We start from the raw sequence: 16,803 nt of genomic DNA, 5'->3' as shown, positions 1-16,803 counted from the left end.
ATTGCAAAGAAAAAGCCATATGACGCATTAAGAAAAATTAAAGTTGATGATAAAAACCAAAAACCGAAACGTCAGATCTCCATTATGATACTGCCACGTTGAAAAAGAAGAAAGTGGAATAGAGAAATGTCATTCATTTACACTTATCTCATCAAATAAATTAGCAAAAAGTTTAAACTAATTTCCAAATGTTCAGTCGTATGCTTTCCGAAGTACTTAAAAAAATTTAAATTTTTAAATCGGCATTTTATTATCCAAATTGCACGATTTTGTCACAATTTAACTAACTCTGTATTTCTTACCCTTTTCGAGATCCCCATACTTACACACAAATTTGTGGCACTCTGTATACTGCAAACTGCTAGTCAAAACCAGTCATTATACATATATGAAAAGTATAAATAAAAAAAAGTATCACCTTTGTGATGTCTGTAAATGTAACATGAGAACAGCGATAATTAATACAGTAGAACTAAAGTCGCTTCCGGTAGCTACTAAAAGCCCTCCGCTTTCGAAAATTACGCACGAGGTTATTAAGATCACATGGGGTACTATGATGATATTATATAACGCTTTCAAGACAGGATTATCGAAGGGAAGTAAAATGTACCACTTTAGTATATTGTAATGAAAATTGAAGTAGTCGTTTGGAGCATCCGACATGTTGAATACTAACTATCATTCGTATAGTTTATAAACTTATGCAAATTATGCTGAGATTGATCAAAATTACTTTGATATATGGCTATTTAATCCATAAAATAATTAAAGGTTACGTGACCATTAATGCTAGCATTTTTTAGTTGGAAAATAATCTAATATGGACTTCGCTTTACTTCAATGATTAGGGGTTATTTGCTTTGGCAATCATTAACTAAATAACTGAAGAGTTCACTGTAATTTTCAAGAAGTATACCAGTTAAATAAAATCTCCCAATTTTGTATAGGTCTTTAAGCATAATCGGCAGTAAGACTATTAGAGTAAATCGATTCCAATAGAAAAGCCGGACTAGGAAGGATATCGTTACTATGCATGTAGAAACAAATTTCCTATTGCAAAATTCAATGTAAAATGGAATTACCTAACTATGTACGAGCCCTAAAAACTATTTATTTTAAATTATGACAATGTATTTGCATTAAATGAACATAAAAACAAGTTACAATTGCGAATATACTGGAGCCTATCAATGTAAAATAATAAATATTGGGACAGTAGCAAAAATATAATTCATAAAGCTTCTCAGAGATAAATACGAAGCACCGCAACACATAAAAATACCAGGTGACCAAGAGCACCCTGTACATAGGAGATTCACATGGGAAAACGGTTTTGATTTTTTTGCGCCTGTACGGTTCATCTAATTGTAAAACGCTTTAGATAAAAGTCGTAGAGCACATTTTCGGCTAACAACTTGTAATTTTTTTTGGGGGTAGCGCAGGAAGAGAAACAACAACGTAGTACAAGTATGTCTCCTTTATTTTATTCTCAAGACGATGCTTAACCAAATCTTACCCCCAGATTACGAGGGCCGCTAGTACCGCTACAGGCGGGACGCCCATGGAACACTCTCTACGAGGGGGTGCGCGGGGGTGTGTGTGTGTGTGGGTGTGCGTAAGGCCTTCTGATGTGCCGCCAAGCGGAACCCGCTCGATACGAGCAGGGAACCCCTGTAACCGACAAGCCCGAAGGACTTACTTTATGCACAGCAAGCCCCCTTTGAAGTGTCGCCAAGCGAAACCCGCTCGATACGAGCAGGGAACCCCTATGATCGACACTTCCTAAAGGACCTACTTTAGGCGCTGAAAGGGTCAAGAGTCCCGACGGTCACCACTGGGTTGCGCAAGGACTCAAGTCTGTTCAGCCTGGATATCCGAGAAGGTATCGAGCCGTCCGGGCACTAGAAAGTTCGGACTGATGCTCGATAGACCGACCCAGAGACCAGTGATCTTCGATGGCTTGAGACGCTGGTTAAATACTCATCTCATGACCTTAATTTGCCGGTCTCGCTGATTCGGCAGTGAACTGGGGGAGACCGGGGCCAGGCTAGGCAACGGAACATGGTGCAACTTCTGATATTCGTGACAATATTGTAGGTTTGACCATTAAGACCCAACACGGCTCTAAAATTCGGAAATTTTAAATCTCGCGCCAAGCTGTCGTTAAGGAAGATTTATATCCGGCCGTGCTACCAACCTTTCAAAATCATAACAAACCGCCGTTCGTAATTCTCTAATCAAAACATTTAAAACAAGTTTATCTACTCCTAGCATGGTAATCATTCATTACATAGCTCATTTTGAGTTACGTAATGAGCGATTTTACCGCACTAGTGCGATAATAATCGATTTTATCGCACTAGTGCGATAAAACAACTTTAAATGAAAATTTCTGCTGTAATTGTTTATTGAATTTAAACATAACTTTGATACATTTTTTCATATCGCCTTTGACTTGGCAGGCAACAAGCCAGATACCACGTTTGCGGCAGCTTCTTCAATATCTGACGGAAGTTCTTCAGACATGTTCATAACGAAATGCACTTTTAAAAATTTGTGACTGACACTGTTAAATTGTCGCTTAAGTAATATGTGGAAACAAATGGCCACCATAGCAACAACACCAAAACAGTACAGCGTAGATGACAAAATTTAAGGGTAACAAATAACTACCCGTAGCAAGCATATACGAGACGTTCCTAAATAGTTCACATTGCACAAAATATGAATTTTCTTCTTACTTTACGCTGCTTCTGATGGTCGTAGATAAAATGTTGTACATCACCCGTGGGGTATGGCAAATTAACGTACTCGTGTGATCACCACAACTCGGTCTACGACCTCGTCGTGGCAACACTCCCACTCGTGACTATAAAAATGCTCATACCCCACTAGTAATGTAAATAACTATTATATAGTAGTAATTTTGAGTTACTGCACACATAATGCAAAGAAAATAAAAAGAAATCGTGATAAAGATCCTTTATCAGTAGCCGCAGACCAAAAATCTGGTAAGTTGCATTTATAACCTCATTCAATGTCTCTACCCAACTTATTTACTTCGTAGCTAACTTCTTTAAGAAAACACTGGTTTTGCTTGCAAATACTTAATGAGAACGATCGAATCACTTATCTCAAGCCTCTTCACAACACTACCAAACGATTTAAAGTGATGAAAACAGTGGACAATGAAGGCCTGCCAGATTCTTGAAGGTAAGTTGCTTTACTATACATACAGGGACCACAACAGAGGGCAAATACTTCCGTCAAAAGTGATGCAATTTAGTGACTTATGTTGTGACTGCTAGTTTTATTGTATTCTTCTGTTTTCTAGTGTTGTCAACACACCACAGTGTTTAAATGGTTTTATATTGCATGATGTTATAAAAAAGGCATTTTTTATAACTGATTATCAATGTTTTTTTCCTAGGTCTACAGGGTAAGGTAAGTACTGATATTTAGTTAGCTCTATTAGTTAACTTGAACATCATTCACCTACAAGAATACTTGTAAAATGTCTACTAACCTAAAATAAATTATTTGCAAGTAATGTGTAACTCGAGTTCACATTTAATTGGTAAAGGTATGTCCTGTGAAATGATGTATTGAATTAGAAGCAAGTTGTTTCTCTTTAGAGACTTTCAATCACTACATTTCACATACCTTTGCTAATTTGGAACTCCACTATTATGCAAACAAACATTAGGTTAATAAGACAAAGTTGTTTTTAGCATAGCTTGTATGGTGAAAGGTTCACCCGCTCACACTCATCACTCAATCTGTGGAACAATCACTGTTTATGTGGTAAATGTATACTGTACCTTGAACTGTGAATAAATAATTAATACAAACGTTCAGTGTACAAAGTTTTATTTGGAACAATTAAGTGTGTGCAAAAAAGAACACAATTATATTGTTAATAAACCTAGAATAGAACAGCTCATGTAGATAGCTCAATTGAAAAGTTGGTTTTTCGATTATACCTACCCATATAAAAAACCTTTTGCCACCAGGGTTTCTCAGAAGTTTTATAGCCAGTTTAAAATTCTTCACATTTCAGTCAGATCAAATTTTAAGATTTAAGTCAGATATCAACACTGAATTATTTTAAGTTTTAGTTGCAACACTCATGAAGACCCTCACTGATGATAGTCCATGAAGTTAAGCACATTGAAGCTAAATCACATCACTTTTGAAGGAAGTATTTGGCCCCTTTGTTGTCCCTGTGCTGTAGGAAACTTATCTTCAAAGATCTTTATTATCCACTGTTTTCATCACTTTAAATCGTTTAGTAGTGTTATGAAGAGGCTTGAGATAGGTGATTCGGTCATCCTCATTAAATATTTGCAAGCAAAACCAGTGTTTTCTTCAAGAATTTTGCTACAAAGTAAATAAGGTGGGTAGAGACACTGAATCAGGTTATAAATGCAACTTACCAGATTTTTGGGCTGTGGCTACTGATAAAGTATCTTTATCAGGATTTATTTTTATTTACTTTGCATTATGTGGGTAGTAACTCAAAATTATTACTAAATAAACTTGTTTTGAATGTTTTGATTACATAATGATTGACGGCGATTTATTATTATGATTTTGAAAGGTTGGTAGCACGGCCGGATATAAATTTTCCTTAACGACCGCTTGGCGCGAGATTTAAAATTCCCGAATTTAAGAGCCGTTTTGCGTCTTAATGGTCAAATCTACGGTATTGCAAAAATTACAAGTTGATAGCCGAAAATCTGCTCTACAACTTTTACCTAAAGCGTTTTACATTTAAATGAACCCTACAGGCAGAAAAAAATCAAAACCGTTTTCCAATGTTAATTCCTATGTCCCGGGTGGTCTTGGACACTTGGTATTGTGAAGATCATTTTGAGGTAAATAATGATTATATTTAAACTAAAAAAGTTTGTATCAGATATTGAAATATCTCTATGTTTCAGCTTGAAAGTGATGTTGATAACTGGTACTACTTCAAAATGTTTGAGACAAAATTGGTTTTGAAGAAAGATGATGTACAGTTATGCAACACTGAGTGCAACATCTCAACTAACTAACTCTGCAAAAAAGAGAAAACAATACGGCATTGAATCCTACCAAAAACCACATTCTGCAAAACGTGTATTGTTTAAGCCTTCTGAAAGTGTCGAAGAGCTTATAAAGTTAGCAGAAGAGCCTGCAGAGTGTAGTGAAAAAAACTTTAATGTGCCAAAAACCGGGCAGTGCAAGTTAACATTAAAAAAAAAGTGTAGAAGTGTTGGAGTTTTAGTGAAAGCCAAGCCCAGGAGCATTGCCACTTCACCTATGAGATCAAAAGATCAGTCCGTGCGTAAGCCACTGGATCCAGAAGTTGCTGTTGAAGTATTTCAGTCTTCTTTGAGCAGTTGGACTTCAAACAGTTCAACTTTAAGTTTGAATTCAACTTGTGATGAGTTTCTTCCATCCCAATCTGGCAATTCAGGACATGGCAAATTTACAGTTCCTCCAATGGAAAGAAAAACGAGCACTGTGATTTTATTAGAGCAAAAATCCATATTTTTTATTTGGCCTTCCACCAGAAACATATAATTATGTCACATTACTTTCAAATAATTGTAAAGTGACAGAAGTTGATATTTTATTATGTTTAAAAAAAATTAGGCAAAATGATGCTTATGAACGTTTGGCTGATGACTTTTCTCTGTCATCTTCAAATGTATAAAGAGTGTTTACTTCAACAATACCTCAGATGGCTAACATTGCTCAACAATTAATTTTCAGGCCTGAACCTGTTGCAATTAAAAAAACTTTACCAATATCTTTTCGCTACAGGTACAGAAGTGTACAATCCATTATTGACTGCTTTGAGAAACAAAATCAAGCAACTTGGTCGAAATATAAAAAGTGTAACACATTTAAATTTCTTATTTCGTCAGCTTCTGGGGGCTTGATAAATTTTATTTCAATCAAACGAAGTTACGAATAATTTTTGTTTTGTTTTCTGATCCGTCCGTTAGTGCCGTTTGTTCTGCGGCGAATTGCAGATAAATGATCTATTAATAGTAGCCGTTTAGTCAAGTAACCAGTGCTAGTACTTTTCCAAAATACGATAAGCCGTATTTTTAAGTTATTATATTTTTCTCAGTATCCGTCAGTCGGATTTTTACCGTTCTTGTTGGAAACAATTGGTAGAATTACAGGGTTTACAACAACGCTGCAGTATAATAGCGCGTAATAGGGAATTAATGGTTGCTTTCCTTGTAATTAAGATTCGCGAGTTGACGTAGCCGGTTGGGTTGGGCGAAGCGTACCGTTTTCCTGCAGTACTGCGGTTCTGTACGCGTCACTCGAGTAGGGCCGTGTTTCCCATTACCCGAAAGTGAGGAACCGGACTGTCTATAAAACTGGCGTGCGCCGCCAGTTCGTGGTCTGTTGAGATCGCCAGCTTTCCCAAGCAACATCTCAACCTTCCAGCAGCACCGCCGCACCATAGTAAGTATACCTGTTTGGTGGCTAGCCCTCCTAGTGCACTGTGTACCTGTTATTTGAACACCGAGGCTCGATAGACCGGGTGTTCCCCCCTTGTTACCGGGACTACTCGTTAGTACCGAACCGCCTCTTCACCCCGTACTGCTGTTTTCTGCAGGCTTCACACAAACGCTACATGGTTCGATAGACTGGGCGTTTGTGGCACTCCCCCAGTCCGGCCATTATACGGCCCTATTAATTTCGTAGCGTCGAGGCTCGACAAGACCGGGCGCTACACGTTAGTTCCGCATACAACACAAACGCTACATGGCTCGATAGACCGGGCGTTTGTGTCATTTAGTAGTCCGGCCGCACGTCCTGGCCCCGTCTTTGGTTGACTACGCTACATGGTTTGCTAGACCGGGCGTAGGAAGCAAGTTTCTAAATCCTGTTGCCGACAGGAACCACTACAAGTTTCGTATAGACCTGGTGGTTGCAGCAGTACACCCTACCTACTCTTTTACCGACCCGTGACACTGTAACTTTATTTGCACTAGGACGGTTAATTGCTTAGTTGTAAACGTAGACCTGCATTGTCCCCGTTGACCTGTCTTGCATCGCATCCGACCCGTACCGTAACTAAGTTGCACACTGTCACTCTCGTTCTTCTCTAATTAAGTGGAGGGGGGATTTAAGATACGCGTTTTAGACTAAGCAAGGAGAATAAACGTTAACAACGTTAGTTGATTGGTACTTTTGGCTTTTATTAGCGTTGTCACCAACTGAACCACTGTTACCACAGATTGACGGGAACCTTGTCTCCAGCTGTTTAAAAGCTACCAAGGCATACGAATTGTGTTTCCTGGTTCACATTTCGAAAACTCTAAATACTTTCTTGAAACCAGGTGGCGCCCGAGACAATACTCACTAACTTTAGTTCTAAAACACACTTTATTAGAACTCCCGAATAAATAGCTTCACAGCATATGGAGGAAGAATCACTGACAAACATTTGTTTGAAAATAGTGGTTATTTAGACATTGTACCAGTAGGTAGTCAAGTTTTAGCTGACAGGGGTTTTAAGCATGTTGCAGCTGTACTTACACATAGAGGTTGTGAGTTAATTCGACCTCCAAGTGTTAGTGAAGGACAAAAACTGTCTAAGCTAGAAGTCAAAAACAATAGAGGAATAGCAGTTCTACGTGTCCACATTGAAAGGGTCATACGAAAACTAAGAGAATTTAAAATGTTATCTCCACATGCATGTCTTCACCATTCATTCTGGCCACTATTAGACAATATTGTTGTAATAGCTTGTAGTATTGTCATGCAATGCACTGCATTTTCGATGGTTTTACGGGGTACAGAGAAAACGGTGATATTTATAAAAAAAAGTAGCTTACGTGTTCCGATCTCTTTTTCGGAACTGAGATGACTGGCGAAGAGTGGGCGGCGCAAACTTCTTTTGTTTCGAAGACACGAGGGGTTTTTGAAAATTGGTTATTTTGGAACCTCCTCTGTATTTAATTTACTAAGTTATCAAAAAAGGAAATCCAATGGTGTAGTCAGTTTTTTTCTATGACGTTTAGTTTCTGACATATGACAGTAAGTTACATTCTTTTTAAATGAAACGACCTATATATTTTTACGTCATTTAATTCTGTTAATTTTTACCTTTTCAACGGTACATATATACAGTGTGGAACAGCCAAATGGAATAAATTCGATAACGAATAAATGAGAGCGTGTTGGGAAAAACGCTTGGACACGTCGATTTGTATTTTTAGATGCGCATTTATTAAAAAAAATAAAAATTATATAGGGTGTGTCATGTGACAGTGGCCGATACCAACTTTCTTATTTTAAATACAACCCCCTGTATATTATAATTTTTTTGGATTCTTCAGAAAATTCTAGACATAATTCATGTACAGGGTGATTGATTGAATTTTGACCACCCCCTTAACTTTCTTAATTTTGATATATATATATATATACAATCTTTATTCTCCAAAAGAAAAGGCTATCGGCCCTAGTGGCCTTTCTGCCCATTTTGATTTTAGCTAAAAACGTTAAATACAAAACCAGTAGATATTTAGGTCTACTTTATTTTTAGATAAACAGTTATTATACAGGGTGTCCCAAATTTGAGTACTAAACCAAACTTATGTTTTTTTAAATACGATGACCAACTTTTTATCCGATATTTGAATTCTACGTCAAGTTCTAGGCCTAATTGATGTAAACTGTCTGTATCGATCTTCAACTGTTTCCGCAGTAGCGTCGTTGATTGGTTGAATTTTGACCACCCCCTTAACTTCTTTAATTTTGATTTTAGCAAAAAACGTTAAATACAAAACTAGAAGATATTTAGGTCTACTTTATTCTTAGATAAACAGTTATTATACAGGGTGTCCCAAATTTTAGTAACGAACCAAACTTATGTTTTTTTAAACACAATGACCAACTTTTTATCCGATATTTGCATTCTACGTCAAATTTTATGAATTGATGTAAAATGTGTATCGATATTCAACTGTTTCCGCAGCATCTGTTACTTTAACAATGTTTCCTCGACTATGTGATTAAAGTTTAATTTAGTTACTCAAATTTGGGGCAGCCTGTATAATAACTGTTTATATAAGAGTAAAAGTAGACCCAAATATCTATAACTGTTGCTACAACTAGTTTTTTTACTAAAATCAAAAATACGGAAGTTAAGGGGGTGGTTAAAATTCAATCAATCAAAGGACTCTGCTGCGAAAACATTTGAATATCGATACAGACATTTTACATCAATTAGGCCTAGAATTTGACGTAGAATTCAAATATAGATTAAAAAGTTGGTCATTGTATTTAAAAAAAACATGTTTGGTTTGCTACTTAAATTTGGGACACCCTGTATAATAACTCTTTATCTAAGAGTAAAGTAGACCTAAATATCTACTAGTTTTGTATTTAACGTTTTTTGCTAAAACCAAAATTAAAGAAGTTAAGGGGGTGGTCAAAATTCAACCAATCAACGACGCTGCTGCGGAAACAGTTGAATATCGATAGACATTTTACATCAATTAGGCCTAGAATTTGACGTAGAATTCAAATATCGGATAAAAAGTTGGTCATCGTATTTAAAAAAACATAAGTTTGGTTTATTACTCAAATTTGGGACACCCTGTATAATAACTGTTTAACTAAAAATAAAGTAGACCTAAATATCTACTGGTTTTATATTTAACGTTTTTTGCTAAAATCAAAATTAAGAAAGTTAAGGGGGGGTGGTCAAAATTCAATCAATCACCCTGTACAATGTCCCATACCTATCTTCAACTGTTTCGGAAATATTAAGTGTTTTCAGATGTATTACTAAAATTAATATTAAAAAAAGAAAATTATTTTATTTCATTAAGCAAGATAATAAGATAATTTTTAAGACTTTCATGAGTTAGTTCTTTAACAATGTTACATAAATTCTGTAAAATCTTATATGGAAAGTATATAACTTTATTGTTATAAAATGTTGGTGTTGAGGGTTTGAAAAATAAATAGGAGAAATGGAAACAAACTATTTGTTTTACTTTTGTTATAAATGCTATTGTCGACGCTGTTATTTACTACTTGATGCACAATTCTTGAAAGGTCCCTGGAAAGCTTTAATTCTGTCTAAATTCCTTTCAACTGTTAGTGCGTACTTTTCAATGGACAGTGATAATTAATCTCCACAGTTCTTCAGGGAGCTTTCAAGAATAAAGCACTTTGAGAAGCTCCTATATTATTATCTAAGGTAAGTAATTTAATATCAAATAAATCAATAATCTGCTATAAATATTCTGAATAATTTATTTGAGTATATTACAGGTACTTGTACTTGTAGGAACTACACTATATATTATGGGCTATCTTGTTTAAGTACGGTTGCATGTCATTAGAACTTTACATTCAGAAGGTCCACCTTTCATGGTGGTTCAAAAATACTTATATTAGATGACCCATACCTGCCATACCACACATAACTAGTAATAAACTACCTATATACATTATATCTTATTACGTTAGAAGGAACAGTATGTAAGTCTTAACTTATTAAATTTTAGCAATCTGGTTCATATTGAGCTTGTAAGAGGAGTTCTAGAATTTTAATTTCCAATACACTCCTTCTATGATAGGATAGTTTCCGTAAACCCTCTGCTAAGCGATTGCAGAAACTCTCAATTCCATCTGGTGCTTCTTGGGGTTTATTAATCACCAGGTCTAAATGTTTAATAAAAATATCATCACTGTTTAACCGCTGTCTTTTAATTGAGTTGCGAGGTGTTTCCTCAATTTTAGTTTTGATTTGAGATAGTCCAATAGTTTCTGTTTCTTGGTTATTCAATACATTTGACACTGTTTTTCGTTTTTCAAAACTATCATCTAGAAATTTCATAGCATAATAATGCTTCCATATTTTGCTTTTTTAATCAAATTTTTGAGTGGCTGACGACCCACTGGGGATTCTAGCTTCAATGTCACCTTTTACTTTCATGTAGTAGTCCCTAAGAGTTTTCCATTTTTTACTTAACTCAGCAATAGAAAGTTTGGTTTTTAAAATATATTTTATTTCCTTCCACAACTTTTCTCTGATGTGTTTGCTCCTCTCACATAGTGGCAACTTGAAATTATCCAAGGGCTTCCGAGCAGCAACTAGGGATATGAAAAGGTCTTCATCAATCACATCACCTGCAGATGTGGATGTAGAGGCTTCCAAACTTTCCTCAGTGGTAATGTCTACTTCTTCATGTTCCTCGTTGTGTTCTTTACTGTTATCTATTATCTCGATAACTTTTATTTCTTCATCTTTGTCAAATCCTTCAATAAGGAAAGTTAGTATATCATTTTTATAATCAAATCACTTGCAAAAGTGCACTTTTTACTTACAACTTTTTAGCAAATCCAGTATCGACGCATCGACATCTGTCTCCAATAACTTCTCATTAACTTTTACCGAGAATAATACCATTATAATGTATATTAAATAGTAATTAACTAATAGTTTGTTTGAAATACAAGTTTCTACTTTTCAACTCAAACGAACTTTTTTTAGGTTATTAAAAAACTTTTAAATGTGAAATGTCAATTTGAGCGTTTTTTCAGCTCACATGTGCACAGTTGCCTAAAAAAAGCAGCAAAAGCCGAAAGGAAGCGGCGTTTAAAAAGCTACATGGGCGCTAACTTTAACGTTTATTCTCTTTGCGTAGTCTAAAACGCCAGCAAACTTAACTAAACCAATTAATTATTTAAATAAACGTATCTTAAATCCCCCCATCCCCTTAATTAGTCGAGAACGAGAGTGAGAGTGTGCAACTTAGTTACCGTATGGGTCGGATGCGATGCAAGACAGGTCAACGGTGTAATGCAGAAAGTTAAAAGCCACGCAATGCAATGAATGTTACAGGTACAAGATGATTAAAAGTTAATTACGGGGACAATGCAGGCCTACGTTTACAACTAAGCAATTAACCGTCCTAGTGCAAACAAAGTTACAGTGTCACGGGTCGGTAAAAGAGTCGGCAGGGTGTACTGCTGCAACCACCCGGTCTATACGAGCCTTGTGGTGGTTCCTGTCGGCAACAGGATTTAGAAACTTACTTCCTACGACCGGTCTAGCGAACCATGTAGCGTAGTCAACAAAAGAGAGGGCCAGGATGTCCGGCCGGACTGTTAACTGTCACAAACGCCCGGTCTATCAAGCCATGTAGCGTTTGTGTACAATGCGGAGCTAACGTGTAGCGCCCGGTCGTGTCGAGCCTCGACGCTACGAAACTAATAGGGCCGTAGAACGGCCGGACTGGGGGAAATGACTCAAACGCCCGATCCATCGAACCATGTAGCGTTTGTGTGAAGCCTGCAGAAAACAGCAGTACGGGGTGAAGGGGGCGGTTCGGTACTAACGAGTAGTCCCGGTAACAAGGGGGGAACACCCGGTCTATCGAGCCTCGGTGTTCAAATAACAGGTACACAGTGCACTAGGAGGGCTAGCTACCAAACAGGTATACTTACTATGGTGCGGCGGTGCTGCTGGGAGGTTGAGATGTTGCTTGGGAAAGCTGGCGATCTCAACAGACCACGAACTGGCGGCGCACGCTAGTTTTATAGACAGTCCGGTTCCCCCCTTTCGGGTAATGGGAAACACGGCCCTACTCGAGTGACGCGTACAGAACCGCAGTACTGCAGGAAAACGGTACGCTTCGGCCAACCCAACGGGCTACGTCAACTCGCGAATCTTAATTACAAGGAAAGCCGTAAACCATTAATTTTCTAATACGCGCTATCATACTGTAGCGCTGTTGTAAACCCTGTAATTTTACCAATTGCTTCCAACAAGAACGGTAAAAATCCGACTGATCAATCCTGAGAAAAATATAATAACTTTAAAATACAGCTTATCGTATTTTGGCAATGTACTAGCACTGGTTACTTTACTAAACGGCTTCTATTAATAGTTCATTTATCTGCATATCGCCGCAAAACTCACGGCACTAACGGACGGCTCAGAAAACAAAACAAAATCTATTCGTAACTTCGTTACGAGGTAAAGTACAATGACAAAAACTAATACGGTGCTGGTAAATAGCAGCATACGTGGGACTAGCTGTAAGATTGTTAATCATATTGTCACACCCGTGTTAATAGTTACGGTGCACACCCAGTAACCACCATAGTCAGCAAGGTTAGCGTAATGAGGTCGCTGACGAGTATAAAAGATGCACCGTAGCTCGGCTAAGGTACCGAACTCTGGGGTCATCCCCAGAGGGAGGTCACGAGCGACAGTCCGAACTTTCTAGTGCCCGGGCGGCTCGTTACCTTGCGCAGTGCCTTAAGTAAGTCCTTTGGGCGTGTCGGACATAAGGGCACCCTGCTCGTATCGAGCGGGTTCCGCTTGGCGGCACTTCAGAAGGCCTTACGCACATGCACCCACACACCCACACACCCCCTCTTGGACGGTGTTCGATGCTAAGAGTAATACAGTGCCTAATAAAGAAGACATACTTAAGCTACGATCTTGTTTCTCTTCCTACGCTACCCCCAAAACGTGACAATATTAAATATTTATGCAATTTGCAATTTGAAAAATACTCGGCAATCGATAATAATCCTCCAATTAAACCACTAATTACATAGGTGGTATAAAGCAAATGATGGGAATTTACAACAGTGTCTATGTATTTCTTTATATCCAAGTGTCTCATAGTTATGGCTTTAATCTGGTTTTCGATATTATGTGGTTGCAAGTCAGGTCGTACATTTGACAAAAGTATAATGTTATCAATTAAAACAATCATAGCAAGTTTGCTTTGAAACATAAGGTAATAAAAAGTGTAAGGAAGGCAGACTGCTATAATGATTAATGGTATGCCCCAAATAAAGTACACTAAACACAAAATATAGTAGAGTAACGAGTCTAAAAACACAAACAAATAGTAAAACATTTAAAAAATGTAATACATTACCTTCGTGTTTGGTTTGAAAGAGATGAAACATTGCCATATAATCTTAATAAACATATTGTCACGTTTAGAGGTGCGTAGTGAGGGATGGTAGAGAAACAAGTTAGGTCAGAGAAACAGGCAAGTCTCGTTTATTATAAAAATGATTAGAATAAGGAATACTGTGGGGTTAATCTTACCGCCAGATTAGAAGGGCCACTAGTGCCGTAATCACGGACGTCTTCATGGAAGTACGGGGAGGGTGAGTCTAGTTCAGCCCTTCAGCTACACCGTAAAGGGGGACACGCAGGGTGTTCTTGTACGGTGTGACCAAAGGACCAAGTAGTCAACTGATAGGGTTAAGGGATCTAACGGTCACTTCAAGTTGCGAGAGAACCCTTCTCTTTTCAGCCTGGGATCCTAAGAGGGTAGCGAGCCGTCCCACCACTTCAAGTTAGAGACTGTTGCTCGCCGACCGACCCGGAGACCAGTGACCTCCCTCTGGGGATAACCCCAGAGTTCGGTGCCTTAGCCGAGCTACGGTGCACCTTTTATACTCGTCAGCGACCTCATTACGCTAACCTTGCTGACTATGGTGGTTACTGGGTGTGCACCGTAACTACTAACACGGGTGTGACAATATTAGTGTTACGATTTTCCCGTGGGTTTACACAAAGTCAATTTAACTCAACAATTAATAAATGTATTTACACTTCAAAACACTCCGTACAATAATTAATTCAGCTACTAAAAACACTACTACAATTCCACAATTATTCCACTATTTAAACTTTACCGCGTTCAAAAATTCACTACTCCACTGTCTGAAACCGCTTCTTTTATATTCGGTAAACCACGTTCTCGAATCACTTTGGTTAGATTTAGATTTTTATTAGTCTTAGAGCAATCTGTTCCGTAGTCTGAGTTTATCTTTTAGTTTTGTCAGTAGCGGTTGCTCTAAGTAAGTGTCCGTAGTCTAGAACTGGTCTACAGATGGATTTGTATATTTGTGTGGCGGTTTTCGTGCTAATACCTTTGTTTGCGTATGTCAGTGATCTGAAGTGTTTTGAAGCATTATTATTGGCATATGTTCGATTTGTTATGGGCGAAGAAATTTACAAAGAGCTACTATTTGCAAAAACTTTGAAGACGGACACTAAAGGTGAATCAATAATTAATGTCCTTAGTGATCTTTTTAAAGAAAAGTCGATTCCAATAACAAACGTTATGTTGGTGGCAACAGATGGAGCCCCTGCCATGGTCGGGCGATATTGTGGGTTTGTAAGTTATCTTAAAAGAATTATACCAGAAGTAACTGCAATTCACTGTGTCATCCACGGACAACGCCTAGTAGCTAAAAATTTGAGTGATAGATTGCATCAATCGCTTCAATTTGTCATTAATGCAATTAACAAAATAAAAAACAATGCATTGAATACGCGTTTATTTGCCCAACTGTGTGATGAAAATGATGAAGGCTTCCAACGATTGCTTTTACATACTGAACGCTGTACGCTGGTTGTCGAAAGGTGCATGTTTAACAAGATTTTACGCACTCTTTAAATCAGTTTTAGAGTTTCTGATCAATTTAAAAGCAGACATCGCATATTTGACAGATTTGTTCCAAAAATTGAATGACGTTAACTTACAATTACAAGGGGACAACCTCAATTTAATAAAAACCAAGAGTGTAATTTCAGCTTTTCTTGGAAAATTGAAATTTATGAGGCAAAATGTTAGTCGGCGAGAATTTTCCCAGTTTTCAAATTTGTCACAGGTAGAATGCCTTGATGAGGATATTCAGACATACGTCCAACATTTAATTGCGCTGCATGATGACTTTAAAATCAGATTTGCAGATATTTTGACTATGGAAATACCACCATGGATCATAAATCCATTTGATGAAACGGAAGTGGGGAATGTGATATTACAAGAGGAGCTACTCGATCTTAGCACTAATGAGGAGCTGAAGGTGAAATTTAAAAGAGGGTATCAGACATTTTGACTGCAGGCAGAAATACGCGAAAAATATCCTGGACTGTGGGGGAGGAGTTGCGAGAAAGTTTTTGGTGGCGTTTCCCTCGCCATATCTAGTCGAAAAAAGTTTTAGTGTCGTTACAAACCTTTTAACAAAAAAAAGAAGCAGACTGAATATCACAGAACGGGGAGATTTCCGGTTATTCCAAACAAAACTGAAGCCAAACAGTGATAATTTGCGTTCAATTCATCAAGTACATCCCTACCATTAAACTTGATGACTATTTTGTGTTTGCCATTGCAGATGTAAAAGTTGCGTTATGTTTTTATTTTTATTAATAGTGTAATAATTACATATTTGAATAAAGACAACACAAGAAAATACACAATTTTTTTCTTTTTATTTTTACCACTCCTACTGGAGAGTTTTCTGAATAAAGTAAGTGAGAATTAATTCGTTAACTGGCTGCTAACTGTGAGTGTACACTGTACATCTCAAAAAGTAAACTATACTTTTGTTCCACTCACAGCACAAAATCAATTAATTAATTAACCAATTAATTCCCACTTTTTTTTCGAAAACTTAATTCGTTGATGGAACTGAACCGCAACACACATTTCCTTGGGTAGATCTGTTTTATGAAGTTTTGGGAATATAGTGAAAATGTAGCTGTTGTGGGGGGTCCACCAGAGCAAGCAAAATTTTAAAAGTGGTCTATGAAAGAAAAAAGTTTGGGAACCTTTGAGGTAGATGATACATGCATTGTAGGTAGAAATCATTAACCGTCATTTATTTACACAAATAAATAAATTTGAAAATGCCACATTCTTAATACACTTTACAACTACCAAGGGGCCCAGTGAAACATTCTGAAGGAACTAGAGTTTGTGGAACAGAAAAGAATGCCTTTTC

General features: G+C 37.3%; 1 long non-coding RNA gene across 1 annotated transcript; it reads left to right on the top strand.

The window, feature by feature from the left end:
• Positions 1 to 1,423: 1,423 nt before the first annotated feature.
• On the top strand, positions 1,424 to 2,093 carry LOC145738302 (uncharacterized). Its single transcript, XR_014180696.1, has 2 exons — positions 1,424 to 1,467; positions 1,523 to 2,093. It is a non-coding gene; the product is annotated as an uncharacterized LOC145738302 (long non-coding RNA).
• The last annotated feature ends 14,710 nt before the right edge of the window (positions 2,094 to 16,803 follow it).

Source organism: Ips typographus, linkage group LG15, assembly GCF_016097725.1.
Source record: "Ips typographus isolate SLU linkage group LG15, UJ_Ityp_2.0, whole genome shotgun sequence".
Classification (NCBI taxonomy): Eukaryota; Metazoa; Arthropoda; class Insecta; order Coleoptera; family Curculionidae; genus Ips; species Ips typographus.
This window is presented reverse-complemented; position numbering and strand designations above follow the sequence as displayed.